Source organism: Peromyscus leucopus, chromosome 16_21 (genome assembly GCF_004664715.2).
Source record: "Peromyscus leucopus breed LL Stock chromosome 16_21, UCI_PerLeu_2.1, whole genome shotgun sequence".
In the NCBI taxonomy this organism is placed as follows: domain Eukaryota; kingdom Metazoa; phylum Chordata; class Mammalia; order Rodentia; family Cricetidae; genus Peromyscus; species Peromyscus leucopus.
Genome location: NC_051084.1, coordinates 18,234,285 through 18,247,298, shown reverse-complemented (window position 1 = coordinate 18,247,298; position 13,014 = coordinate 18,234,285). Strand labels below are relative to the sequence as shown.

The 13,014-nt window shown below is 50.6% G+C and overlaps 1 protein-coding gene across 2 annotated transcripts in view; it reads left to right on the top strand.

The window, feature by feature from the left end:
- The first annotated feature begins 274 nt into the window (after positions 1 to 274).
- Positions 275 to 13,014, top strand: part of Itgb2 (integrin subunit beta 2) — a 38,729-nt gene continuing 25,989 nt past the window's right edge. Inside the window, exon 1 of one of the 2 annotated variants that reach the window (XM_028874321.2) lies at positions 275 to 425. The gene's annotated coding sequence lies outside the window, so the exon portion shown is untranslated. Of the gene's footprint in view, positions 426 to 5,173; positions 5,380 to 13,014 lie in introns of those variants that run through there. The other variant, XM_028874319.2, reaches the window with a different exon arrangement.

The following is a 13,014-nucleotide window of genomic DNA, read 5'->3' as shown; positions in this document are numbered from 1 at the left end:
TTCTCCCAGCCCTCGCTGTGCTCCACCCATACTCCTCCCTACAATCCTTCCTCCCTAGCCATCCATACTAGGTTCTCAAGGTCAAGTTGAGCTCTCTTGAGCTGCAGGTCCCCAGCTTTGCCTCCATGGCTCCCCTCCCCCGACTCTGTCGCCACTGCAGGCTTCCCCATTCTTTAAGCCCTCGTTATCAGCCAGAAGCTTGGATTATTTCAGCCTCTTCCAGTCCCCCGCCCATGCCAACCCTCCTGGCTCTCAACTCTGTGCAGTTCAGCATGCCAGTCTCGGTTCCCCTTGCTCCGTGAGTGAACCCTCTCCTCCCTGTCCTTCTTAGTCCACCTGCATCGACACATTTAGAGCTGGCTTCACATCGGAAGTAAAGAGTCAGGCTATGCCTTGAAGTCCCACCTGCCCGTATCTGCCTTGAGGTAGGTGCTATGAGCCCTCGGCACATTGTGTGATTATTGAGGTGGTTGGCCTGAGCTCTGTGGCTTAGAATTCTATTCTTCATTGGTCTCTCCCCTTTTTCTTCCTCCCCCTTTTTTTCCACCCTCTTCAGTGTGAATATTTATACTGCTACATTTTTGTTCATGAATTGTCTCTTGACCATTTTTGTATAGATGTGATGGTTAATGTTTATTGTCAGGATTCAAAATCCCCGTGGAGACAGACTTAGGGGTGTAAGAGTTACTTTTGTTCCTGTGATAAAACACCATGACCAAGGCAACTTGGAGAAGGAAAAAGTTTATTTGGGCTTATGGTTCTAGTCCATAATATTGGGGAAGCCTGGGAGGGAGGGGCTGGAGCAGGAAGCTGAGAGATGATATCTCACCTGCAAACACAGAGTAGAGAGAGTGAACTGGAAATGAGTAAGGCTAAAATCCCTCAAACTCCACCCCAGGAATGCACTTCCTCCAGCAGAGCGCCACCTCCATAACCTTCCAAAACAATGCCGCCAGCCAGGGGCCAACTGTTCACATATGTGAGCCTGTGGGTGGCAGGTGGACAATTTCATTCAAATCACCGCAGCATGACTGTGAGTGACGTTTCAGACTACCAAGTTAGCGGAGGACAGAAGACCCACCCTGAACGTAAGAGGCACCAGCCCATGAGCTGGAGTCCTGGGCTGAATGAAAAGGAGAAGGTGAGCGGAGAACCAGCGTTCATCTCTGCCTCCTGACTGTGGAAGCCATGTGAGCAGCTGCTCACCCTCCTGCCATTGTGCCTTCCTTGTCATGATGGACTGTGTCCCTTCTTAAGCTGTAAACCCAAACAAACCCTTTCTCCTTACACAGCTTTTTGTCGGGCATTTTATCAGAACACAGTAAGATTTAGTCAATGGCTGCTCTAGGGGATTACAATCCACACACTGAACATTTTGCTGTCTACTTAACGGGGATATTTTACCACTCTAAATGAGATACAGAGACACCCTCCTCCCCCAAGATACTGAGAATCAGTCCAGCTCTGTAATAATCATCCTCTCTCCTCCCACGCACACCCACCCCAGCCTTCGCGAATCGCTCTTCTACCCTTGACTTCCCTTTTTGTTTTGTTTGTTTGTTTGAGACAGGGTCTCATGCTGTAGCAGGCCTGGAACTCACTATGCAGCCTAGGCTGGCAATCCTCCTGCCTTAGCCCCTCGAGTGCTAGGACTATAGGCTTAAGTCCCTATGCCCAGCTTTGCTCTCTACTTCTTTGAGATCAACTTTTAGTTTCCCTGTATAATTGAGAAACAAGAGGTGCTGTGTGTGTGTGTGTCTGTGTGTGTGTTGTCTGATTTATTTCACTTAATAATAATAATCCCTATCCTCATTGATGTTCCTATAAATAGCAGGATCCTATTCTTTTGTGACTGAGTAATATTCCATCATGATATGTCCCATTTTTTTTTTAAATCCGTTCATCCATCAATGGACTCCAAGTTTGCCTCTGCTTTTGGGCTATTGTGAATAGTGCAGATGTCTCCTCCGCACATTGATTTCCTATTACTGAGGTACCTACCCACTGAATATCAGCTCATACAGCAGTTCTGTTTGTGGGTTTTCTAGGAAGTTCCATCTGCTTCTCCATAATGGACATGCAAATCGTCATCCTTACCAGAAATTCCTAGGAGTCCTTCCAAACCTTCACAGCATCTGCCATTCTTTGCCTCTCTTCTGGGGAGAGAGGACCTCTCTTACGATTTTAATTTGCATTTCCCCCATTATTTAGGGATGTTTAATATATTTCCCTATTTGTTGGCTATTTGTACACTTCCTTTCAAGTAACATGATCAGGTCATTTGCATAGAGTTAAAGTGGATGTGTTTCTCCTATTTGCTGTGAAACTTGCCTTTGAGAAGATTCTCATCACTGTGCTTTTTTGGAAAAGACTTATTTTTCTGAGTCTTGTGTATGCATATGTACACAAGTGTGCATGTGCTCCAGGAAGCCAGAGAAGGTCCTTAGATGCCCTGTTTGTGAGCTGCCTGGTGTGGGTGTTGAGAATCAAACTCCAGTCCTCTGCAAGAGACAGAGCTCTTAACCGCTGAGCCCTCTCCCGGGCCCCTTACAGTTTTGGGATGCACCATGTGACCAGTGTTATAATCCATTATTAGTCCATCCTGTAGGTGTGCTGTGTTTCTCACTTTGTTGGATTTCTCTCCAGCTTGGCAGGGTTCTGGGCTTTTCCTTTCATATTTTCCCTTGGTAGTTAACTTTGACTTCCTCGATAGTTCTGTGTCTTGGACTACATTGAGACTTGCTTTGTGGCTCAGTGAGTGATTCCAAATGTTTTAACATTATTGTGAGTAAGTTAGAGAGAATATCCCTTCAGATATTTCACTGCACAATTGCCATTCTATTTGGCCTGTCTGTTTCTGAGTCACACTTAGGATGGTTAATTTTGGTATCATCTAGATAGGATTAAGAAATGCCTGGAGACAGTTCTTTGGGTATTTCTGTCAAGGTATTTCTAGAGAGGATTGACTGAAAACCTGTCTTGAAGGTGGGCAGTACCATCCCATGGGCTGGGGTAGGATCCAACACCTTCTGACCGCCAGGTACACTCACACACAGACAGCACATTTAAAAAAAAAAAAAAGACTGGGAATGGTGGAGCACACCTTTAATCCCAGCATTCTGGAGGTGGAGGCAGGGGGATCTCTGTGAGTTTGGGGCCAGCCTGGTCTACACAGAGACTTCCAGGACAGTCAGGGCTGAATAGATAGATCTTGTCTCAAAACAAACAGCAAAATAAATAAATAATAAATAAATTTAAAATAAAATGAAATAAATTTTAATCGTAAGATAAAATAAAAATAAGCCCCCCCCCTTTTTTTTAAGCAAGGAAAAGTTGAGCTCCTACTGAGCACCGCATTCCCCTTCACTTTCTGATCTACAAGCGCTCTGCCCTCATCCCCCGCACAGGCCGCAGACAGGAACCTGTTTGGCGCCCAGGCCTTCCCCACCAGGGTGGCTGTATCCCCTGTGAGTCAAAACGAGCCCTCCTCCCTCCCTTCCATTTCTCCTTGTCAGGTGTTTGGTTCCGGTGATGAGAACAGCCCACTGACACCACGCTGAGGACGCCGGCGGCAGATCTGTGGCTGCATCCGTTTGCTCAGGTGTCAGCTTTTGTGTTGTGCATTTCGAAAGCTCTCAGATCGTGGTGTCTCTCTGTGTGTGGTGTGAAGTGTGTCCATGTTTGTGTGTTTGTGAGAGAGCATGCTCTCGCATGCACGCTCCTGTGGAAGCCAGAGGTCGGTATCTGGAGTCCTCTTCAATGGCTCTCCGTTGTTGGCTGGGCGGTGGTGGCCCACTCCTTTAAAGCCAGCACTTGGGAGGCAGAGGCAGGTGGATCTCAGTGAGTTCGAGGCCAGATTGGTCTGCAAAGCAAGTTCCAGGACAGTCCCACAGAGAAACCCTGTCTCAAAAACACAAAGCAAAGCAAAACAAAAAAAAAGATCCTATTATTTACATCCCCAGCTCTAGAGTTAGAGATGCACACAGCCACACCCAGCTTTACACGTGGCTTCTGGGGATCCGAACTCAGGTCTTCATCCTTGTGCCGCAAGCTCTACCCTCTGTCTCTGAACTCTGGATTAGGCCTTTCTGATATTTCTGGGTGGTGTTTGTTAGTATTTTCTATAAGTATAGGTAGATCTTCCTCTCTTTATTTTTAGTCTTCAATCCTTTTTGAGATAAGATCTCACAGTATTGCCTGACTGGTCTTGAACTCACAGCAGTCCTTCTGCCCCAGCCTCCTAAACGCTGGTACTATGAGTGTGAACAGTGACACCTGCTCTCCAGCGCTGTTCTTTTAACAGTTTATCTGATAGCATCTTTCGTACATCCTCTCAGCTGTGAGAAAACATACAAGTTCAGGGGTGTCAACTTCATCTTCTTGTAACCCTCACAGCCATCATCCCCAGGACATCCTGCAAAGCTGAAACCGTCCCCCATTCAACAGCTTCATCCTCTTGTAAATGCATCTTTAAAATTTCTACCAAACATATCACAGGCAGAAAAAAGCAGGATATGAGCGCCTAGGTCTTCAGCCGCTGCCCCTTCACTGTGGTCAACTTAGCCAGTCTGGTGTTCACACGGATCTCCCACCCCTACCCCGATTACATGGGAGAAAATCTGAAACATTGTATCACGCCATCTGCAAACATTTCAGCTTGTGACTCTAAAGACAGAGGCAGTGAGAAGTAACCACAAAACACCACCACTTAACGATTTCTCAACATGGCTGACATCTTGAATCTTAGGTTAAAAGGTTCCCACTCTGTGTCTCTCTTTCTGCCCCCTCTAGTCTTGCAAGTTGTCATGTGGGGTTTTGCCCACCCTGGACCTTGTGATTGAGTCTCTACACATCCCTCTGTGCCCCATTTTTCTGCCTAGGAACCTTTCCCCAGCCTCCTTCCTCCCGTGCTCACCTGCTTCCTTCAGGGGCGTACCGCCTCAGCCTGTTCACTTGGGGCTGGGTCCCTCTCTCAGAATGAGAACCTATGCAATCAGCCCCTGCTGGCTGGACCCTGAATCCCGACCTCTTCATGACATGCTAAAGAGCCCCTCCACGCCACCGATGACTGCTGCCTCCAAAAGTGGCCCCTCCTCTCTTGCTGGGAATACTTGCCATCACCTGCAGGTCCCACCCTCCCTGTGTCTCTTCTCTAACATCCCACATGCAAAGGCTCTGGGGTGAAACCCACATGTGGGCCAAGGAGCCGTGCGTCGCTCTACTTCCTCCTCGCTGCTGACATACAACAGGAAGCATCAGGCTGGGGCCTCAGTGGCTGCGTTCTCTAGACACCACCACAGAGCCAGCTGGCAAGGAGCAGGCAAAGACATCGCCAGCCAGTCGGATTCTCTGAGTGGAGGCCTCCGGGAACCAAGAGGGGTGAGTGCAGGGCCCCTGTGTTCAGGTAGCTTTTACAGGCAACCCCTCGGAGCTGGGCTCTTGCCGTGGAATTTCTCTTTGTTTCCCCAGCCTTAGAAACTTTCCGGGTCCCTCGCTTGGGCTATCTAGCAGGAAAGGGTCTCGAGACCTTTCACGTGTGGCGTCTGGGTATCCAGACCCTCCTGACTGATGTCCAATGAAGGGAGGTGTGGTGCCACCCTCGGGCGGAGTCACAGAAGTCTTGGTAACTTCTGTAACTGGGTGTGGGTCAGCAGGCAGAGGACGGTGTTGATCCGCTCTCTGTGATGGTGCCTGGATGCCTGGGGCCGAGGAAGGGCAGCAGTGTCAGGAGGGATGCACGCTGTGGGGAGTAAGGGGACATGCGCTGTCTGTCACCCACCAGAGATGGAAGTGGGTGCCTGTGGTCATGGAGGTGGATTGCCAAATTGAAGGCAACAAGCAGGAGAAAGTAAGGAGATGGCTGCTGTGCCGTCTGCCTTACAATGGAGGGACTTGAGATCTTTGTGTTTTAGGAAAGGACTTCTCAGGCTGCCCTGTCAGTCTCTGGGAACTGGGCTATACACGCCCAGCCTAGCCCACAGCATACTAACCAATGAGGAAGTCCTCTGCCCAACAATCCCACACACAGTAGTGACCAGGCCTGGGGCTAGGGACCACAGGGCCACACGTCAGTCAGGGGCAGGATGGATGCCTGTGGGGCCCAGCCCTAGGAGACTGGTCTCTGGGAGACGGGGTGGGAATGGGGAAGGGAGGGGACGTGGGGGAGGGGGCTGTTATAGCTGCTGAGGGCCTGGCTGGCTCTGTGAGGTGGATTCCATGAAGTTAGATCTCAGGTGGCAGATACCCTTTTCTATACCCAGCAGTGAATGAGCAGTTAAGTGATGATTGATATCTGCTATAAGCATGAGTCAGGCCCAGGGACCTCTCCCAAAGCAGGAGTAACATGAGCAGTAAAACGAGGGTTAGATGGGGCTGGAAGGGCCCACATTTCCTATCTCCACCCTTCTCCAATAGTTCTGTTTTTCTGTGTTGAAATAGGTGGGTACCGTCTTGCCAAAGGTGTGCGTTTTGCTGGGGTGAATTGTAGTCACTCTGGGGTCGTGGGGGTGGAGGAGCCACACAATCGTCCTTCGCAGGAAGTTCTGCAAACATAAGGGCTATCTTCCACATAGGGCTTGGAAGGAATCATTAAGCTCTCTGTGTAGAAAGAGCGTGGGCTGGGCAGGCTGCTGGACTGTGTGAAGTGAGAGCTGGCTGCCCGGCTCTGCAAACTCCAACTGTCCGCGATCAGCAATGACTCAAAATTCACCCCCCTGAGGACGGACGGAGTGGTGGGGACAACTGGGGCACCCGCCAGCTCTGACTTTGTCACTCAGGCACAGGTGGCTCTCTGTAGGTGGCAGGGCTGTAGGGAGGGGCTAATTGTGTGGGCGGGGGTGGCTCTGTGGGGAGGAGCAGGTCCTGGGCCGGCCCCTACCTTTGCACCCCTCCCCCTTGGGCCATGAGTCTCAGTCATGCCTGAAACTGTGTCAGCCGAGGCTCCCAAGGGTACTCAGTCACCCAGAGGTGACAGCTCAAGCCTCTGAGAACACCTAGTTCAGGATGCCCTCTGCCTGGATGCTGGGCACCCTTGGGTGATGTTCAGGAGATGCCCTCGGTCAGGCAGCCCAGTGCTGGCTGTGTCCAGGCTCTACTCTCTTTTGCATCAACAGGACCTCAAATGGGAGAGCTAGTTCCCAGATCCCATGTGCCTGAGTGAACCCCAGGCCCTATGGAGGGCTCTCTGTGACCCTTCAACATGGGGAGCCGGCAGCCAAGCTGAGACAGGTGGCCCAGGTGTGCCAAGTGGCTGGATGGCTGCTGAGCCCTGCTGTCTCTATGAAGCAGGTATCTCTGCTGGCGGCTGGAGTTCAGACCTTGCCTCTGCATGTGGATCTCGCACATAGCTGGTCTGACACGATTTGCTTGAAACCTTGGATGAGCAACAGATAAAGGCAAAGTCACTCTGAGCTCCGAGCAGGCAAAGCCTTCCAGTCCTTTCTTCAGGACCTTCCCCTAGAGCAGAGCAGGCTGGTGGCACAGAGTCCTTACATGAAGCCGGGGTCAGGTGCCCCATCATCATCCAGCGAGTGGTTCCTGGGTAAAGAGTTGGCCCCTAAGAGGTGATATGCAGAGGTTAGATCAGGTCCTGGATCATGCTGGGTGTGAGCACTGACAGCCTCCTCCCTCCCTGGAAAAGAGCATCTGGGCTCCTCACCCTCCTCCCTCCCTGGAAAAGAGCATCTGGGCTCCTCACCCTCCTGGCATCAAGGTAGCAAAGACTGGAGTAAGGAGCCAAGAGGCCTCTGCTGGGTCTCCCCCGGATCCCTGTGAACAGCGACATCCGAGGGCAGCCAGTCCTGAGATGGTCTGTGTAGGTTGGGACCCACCACCACTTGGTGATGATGGGGAAAAGAGAAGTAGAGAAGCACTCTGGCTGCCTCAGGATCCAGCCAAGCAGGAAGCCACAGCTCAGCCTCACAATGCTGTTTTTTGTTTGTTGTTTTGTTTTGTTTTGTTTCCTGAGACAGGGTTTCTCTGTGTAACAATCCTGGCTGTCCTGGAACTCACTTTGTAAACCAGGCTGGCCTTGAACTCACAGAGATCCGCCTGCCTCTGCCTCCTAAGTGCTGAGATTAAAGGTGTGAGCCACCATTGCCTGGTCACAATGCTGTTGTACAGCATCACCCCAGGAGCTCCCTGAAAGCTGGGCTTTAATTCAGGGTCTAGAGGACTCAGGGTTCTCCACAGAAATGGACCAACGTGATGCAGGCCCTTCAGCTGACAGGATGAGGCCCACTGCCCTGAGGAGGAAAATCTACTTAGCTGAGTGTATTGACATAGAGGTTAATCTCGGAAAATTAGTTCCTATTGCTGTATTTAATGAAGCAATTCCACGTAATTTATCTGGTAATCAAGAGAGATTTATTTCTGTGATAACTTGCGGCCAATAGGGATTGGTTATAGGATCCAAGAGAGATGAGGTGGAGAACTCAGGCTTGGCCTCCCATCCAGATTCCAGGACCACGAGGTATCCAGAAGAGACCAAGCACAAATGCACCTCGAGTCTTGGGGGGCTCTCTCTTGGCCACGCCCCAGGGGCAGGTCATAGGCAGGTGTAGCAGTTACCTGCCATCACCCTAGGGGCAGTGTTTCAAGGTCAAAGCTGGAACAGCTACCCACTACACCTTCCCAGCAACACCAGCCCCATGTTGGAACCAGTGTTGTGACTCAGCCACATAGACACTTGAGGGTCACCCTTGCAGGATCCTTTGCTTTCATCAAGAAGGGGGGAAATGGAGTGGCCTATCTGTGGCCCTGTGCAGTTAGGCCTATGTCTAGGATGCTCTAGGGTGGGGCTGATATGTCCTCTACCTGCAGCTGTGCCTGGCTGTGTGCCCTAGGTGTGTGAGACTCTCAGAGCAAACCCACAGACCGAGGCCAGGCATAGGCTAACAGAGACAAAGGCTAACCCACCTGCCAGTGGGGATACTGTGAGTGATGTGATATCCATTACTGTTTCTAGAGGACAACTGTCCACTTCCAGGAGTTGGCCCTGACCCCAGTGGGCCTTCCATAGCCCTGTCCTTACCCGTGATTCATCGCAACAGGTCATGGCCTGTGGGCAAGAGGTGTGGACATGGGCATGCCAGGTCTCTGTGATGCTCAAATCCGGCCAGTGAGAAATGCAGGGACCTTGAGGCCCCCCAAAGCTGCTACTTTGGAAGCTTCTGGAAACAGAGACCTCTTGTCTGAGCAGTGGGTCTCTCTGACCTTTAGGGTCTAAGGATACTCAGACTCAACCCCAGGGAAAGGCATCAACTGTGTCCTGTGGCGCCGTTTGGAGTGGTGGGAGCTCTGGAACATTCAGACACTAGGCAGAGGTTGTGGGGCAGGGCAGGTACTGTAAGATACAGGGAAGACGAAGTCCAAGAATGTCCAAGAACAGCCCAGATGCCCCAGCTCATGTCCCAGGAGAGAACAGCAAATCTTACTTGCCGGATGAGTGACTGAGTAAATGAGTGAGTGAGGCAATGGAAAAGGAAGGATTGATGAGCAGGTTCCCACACCAGTGTGAGGTCGTGGTTTTCATTCTTCCCACTGTCACAATAGAACTCTCCTCGGGAAGGTTGCCAGTAGGGACAGAAAGACCGATAGCTTTTGGGACCTTGAGAAGCAATTTCACATAGTGCGTCTGCCAGAGCTTTTAGGATGTCACTGTGCACAATTACTATATAAAGTTGGAAAATATAGACAGAATAGGGAGGAATCTGAAGACAGGGGTGTGATGCTACCCACAGGACATTTTGGTCCACGGCTTTCCCTTTTTCCTGTCTGTTCACTTTCACTATGAGAATGAGTTGCCCCAGCAGCTGTCCAGATGCTGCTGCTGCTGCTGCTGCTGCGTCAGATTCCACAGGGCGGGAGACATAATTGTTAAAATGGTAAAGCCATCTTCCATTGGAAAGCAACTCCAGAAATGCCCATGCTTGGATGGGTATCCCATGCCCCTTGGTGTCTGTGTTCTGCCTGTTCATGACCTGTTCGCGGTCCATGCTCCTCAAAGATGCTCACCTTTTTTTTTTTTTTTTTTTTTTTTTGGTTTTTCGAGACAGGGTTTCTCTGTGTAGCTTTGCGCCTTTCCTGGGACTCACTTGGTAGCCCAGGCTGGCCTCGAACTCACAGAAATCCGCCTGGCTCTGCCTCCCGAGTGCTGGGATTAAAGGCGTGCGCCACCACCGCCCGGCTAAGATGCTCACCTTTTATCACTAACTTCTCAGATTCTGTTAAAGAGAAAACTTTACAGCAGGAGGCTTCTCCTGTACTAACATGCCTGTAAGGATGCTTGGAGTTTCCCTCTGACTTGGGAACTTTTATTGAAGTGTTATTTATTTATCTATTTATCTATCTATTTACTTATTCATTCATTCATATTATTTATTTATTTATTTATTTATTTATTTATTTATTTATTTATTTATATTATTTATTTATTTGAGATAGGGTCTCACTATGTAGCTCTGGCTGTCCTGGAACTCAGTTTGTAGATCAGGGTGGTCTGGAACTTGCAGAGATCCACCTACTTCTGTCCCCTAAATGCTGGGATTAAAAGCTTGTCCCACTACGCCCAGCTTATTGTAGTGCTCTTAAATGGCTTTAGAAGTGAGTCTGGTTCCATCCTAGCTGGCCAGTCTGCAGCTCTCGGTATCTCTGGACTCCATCAGTCGTAAACATCATGTGACCGTGTCTCTCAGTCACTTACGAAATTTGTTTTGCAGGTTCTGGGGGTTTTCTGAGAGTCTGTAGGATCAGTATCCTCCACAATCAGTGCTCCCTCTGCCCCTTTGGCCTTTGGTTCCAAGGCTGCCCGGAGCTCTAGGACCCCGGCCGGATGCAGTTTTCTGGAACCCAGCTACTCCATCTGTTCCTGCGGGTCCTCTGTCCTAATTAGCTTTGTCACTTTTACACAGCATTAAGTCAATTGAGGAACTTCCTAAATCAGACTGTCCTGTGGGTATGTTTGTGGAGAAATGTCTTGATGATTAATCGATGTAGGAGGGCCCAGGCCACCGTGGGCAGCTCCATTCTCTGTGCAGGTGGTCCTGGGCTGTGTAGAAAGCTAGCCAAGTGGAAGCCTGTGGGAGGGCGAGTCCCTAGACGGTTCCTCCAATCGTTTCTGCTTCAAGTTCCTGCTTGAGTTCCTGCCCTGACTTCCCTCATTGGCGACCGTGACTTACAAGCTGAGAAAAACCCTTTCCTCCCCTAATTTGCCTGTGTCAAAGTGTTTTATCACAGGAGCAAAAAGAGATCGAGAACACCCCTTGTTCCCTGCGTTCGCCCAGAACTCTGAGTCCTAGACCACTGTCCTCAAGCCAGCTGCTCCCTCTGTTTCTACTCATCCCTTGTCCTCTGCCCGGAGCTCCAGGATCCCAGAACCCTGTTCCAGTACCTTGAGCCCATCTACCCCTGCTTCTTTTGGGAGCACGTAAAGGCAGAAGTGACTCCATCTTGACACTGGGCTTTTTGATGACAAGGTTCAAGGCTGGGCTGTGATCATCTCTGATCATCACACGCCTTTATTTTTGTTTTCCTCAGACAGGGGCAGTCCTGGGACTCCATCTACTCTCCCTCCAAACTACCCTGGGGGCTCTGCCAGTCTTGGGCTGCTTGATTCCCCACATTGCTCTCAGTCAGGTGCCTCATGTGCTCTGACTCAGGACAGGAAGCCACCTACCACTAGCCTCTCCTAAGACTCACCCCCCCCCACTGACTCTCTTACATCACCTCTCTCTCTCTCTCTCTCTCTCTCTCTCTCTCTCTCTCTCTCTCTCTCTCTCTCTCTCTCGGAAAGGGTTTCATGCACCTCCAGTTGTCCTTAAACTCACTAGATAGCTGAGGATGACTTTGAACTCCTGGTCCTCTCCCCTTCCCCTCCCAAGTGCTAGGATTACAGTTACAGGTCACCACACCCTGCCCAAATTGCCTTTTGCTTCTTGTTTCCTCTTTTGCTACATTTCATTCTTCATGGAGATACCTTCCTATCCCAGGACCCAGGTGCAAACACCATGAAGCAAGGACTTTATTCGCTCCTTCCTGTGATCCCGTCGTCCCCAAGGGGATCTTCAGGGAAGGACAACCCAGGCCTCACAGTGTGAGGGGCCTGCCGGTCTGCACCACTTCCTGGGCTGGGCTAGCACTTGCCTAGCAGAGGGTGGAGATCGAGGGTGGCTCTGATGTTCTCACAGAGTTCTCACAGCTAAATGGGGCAGGGCTTTCTCAGGAGGCCTCTGCATAAGGTTGCACCTCATGACTTGGTGAGGGTACCTGCCGGAAGATCTAAGCTGCTTCAATGAAGCTCGGGTGCTGGAGGAGACCTCCGCAGGGCTGTTAGTTAACCATGGGGAGGTCTTCCACCCCCAGGCACTCTTACGCTTGTCCTGCCTGGATTGGTGGTACAGTGCCAGGGGGCTGGCAGCTACAATGACCGGGGCCTCCCCATTTGCTGGCTGCCAGATTGAGTGGAGGGACCAGGCGTGCTAGGCACTAAAAGTACCACACACCGAGAATCAACGTTCAAACCTGTCTATCCCAGGGCAGGCCCCACATGACCTGGGCCAGCCTGTTGCTCTTCAGTGACAGGGTCCTGAGAAGGGAGGCCTAGGGGATGAGAAGATAAGAAAAGCTGGGATCAGGAGGTCTTGCACAAGCTGATGACTTATGCCAAGTAAGTTTATTAAGAAGTACCGCATCTTATATACAGTTTTTAGGGGCGAAGAGGGACAGTGTCAGCCAATAAAACAAACTGCCATCTAATGGGACTAAGTCATAAGAAGCTAATCAAGCAAGCCACCCAAGGGGAACGTGGACTATTTCCAGGATGTCCGAGACTGAGCACACAGGCGGCCTTGGGAATAATAACCACAGCCCCTTAGGAGGTGGGACAGTTGAGTTCTTGGGATGAAGCCGCAGCTCCCTCCAGGCCCTGGCCCCAGGCCGTTACCAGCCTTGCTACATAGTCTAGGTTTTAACAGGGAGCTGTGTTCCTTCTCCGTACATCAGGGCTTCAGGGAAAGC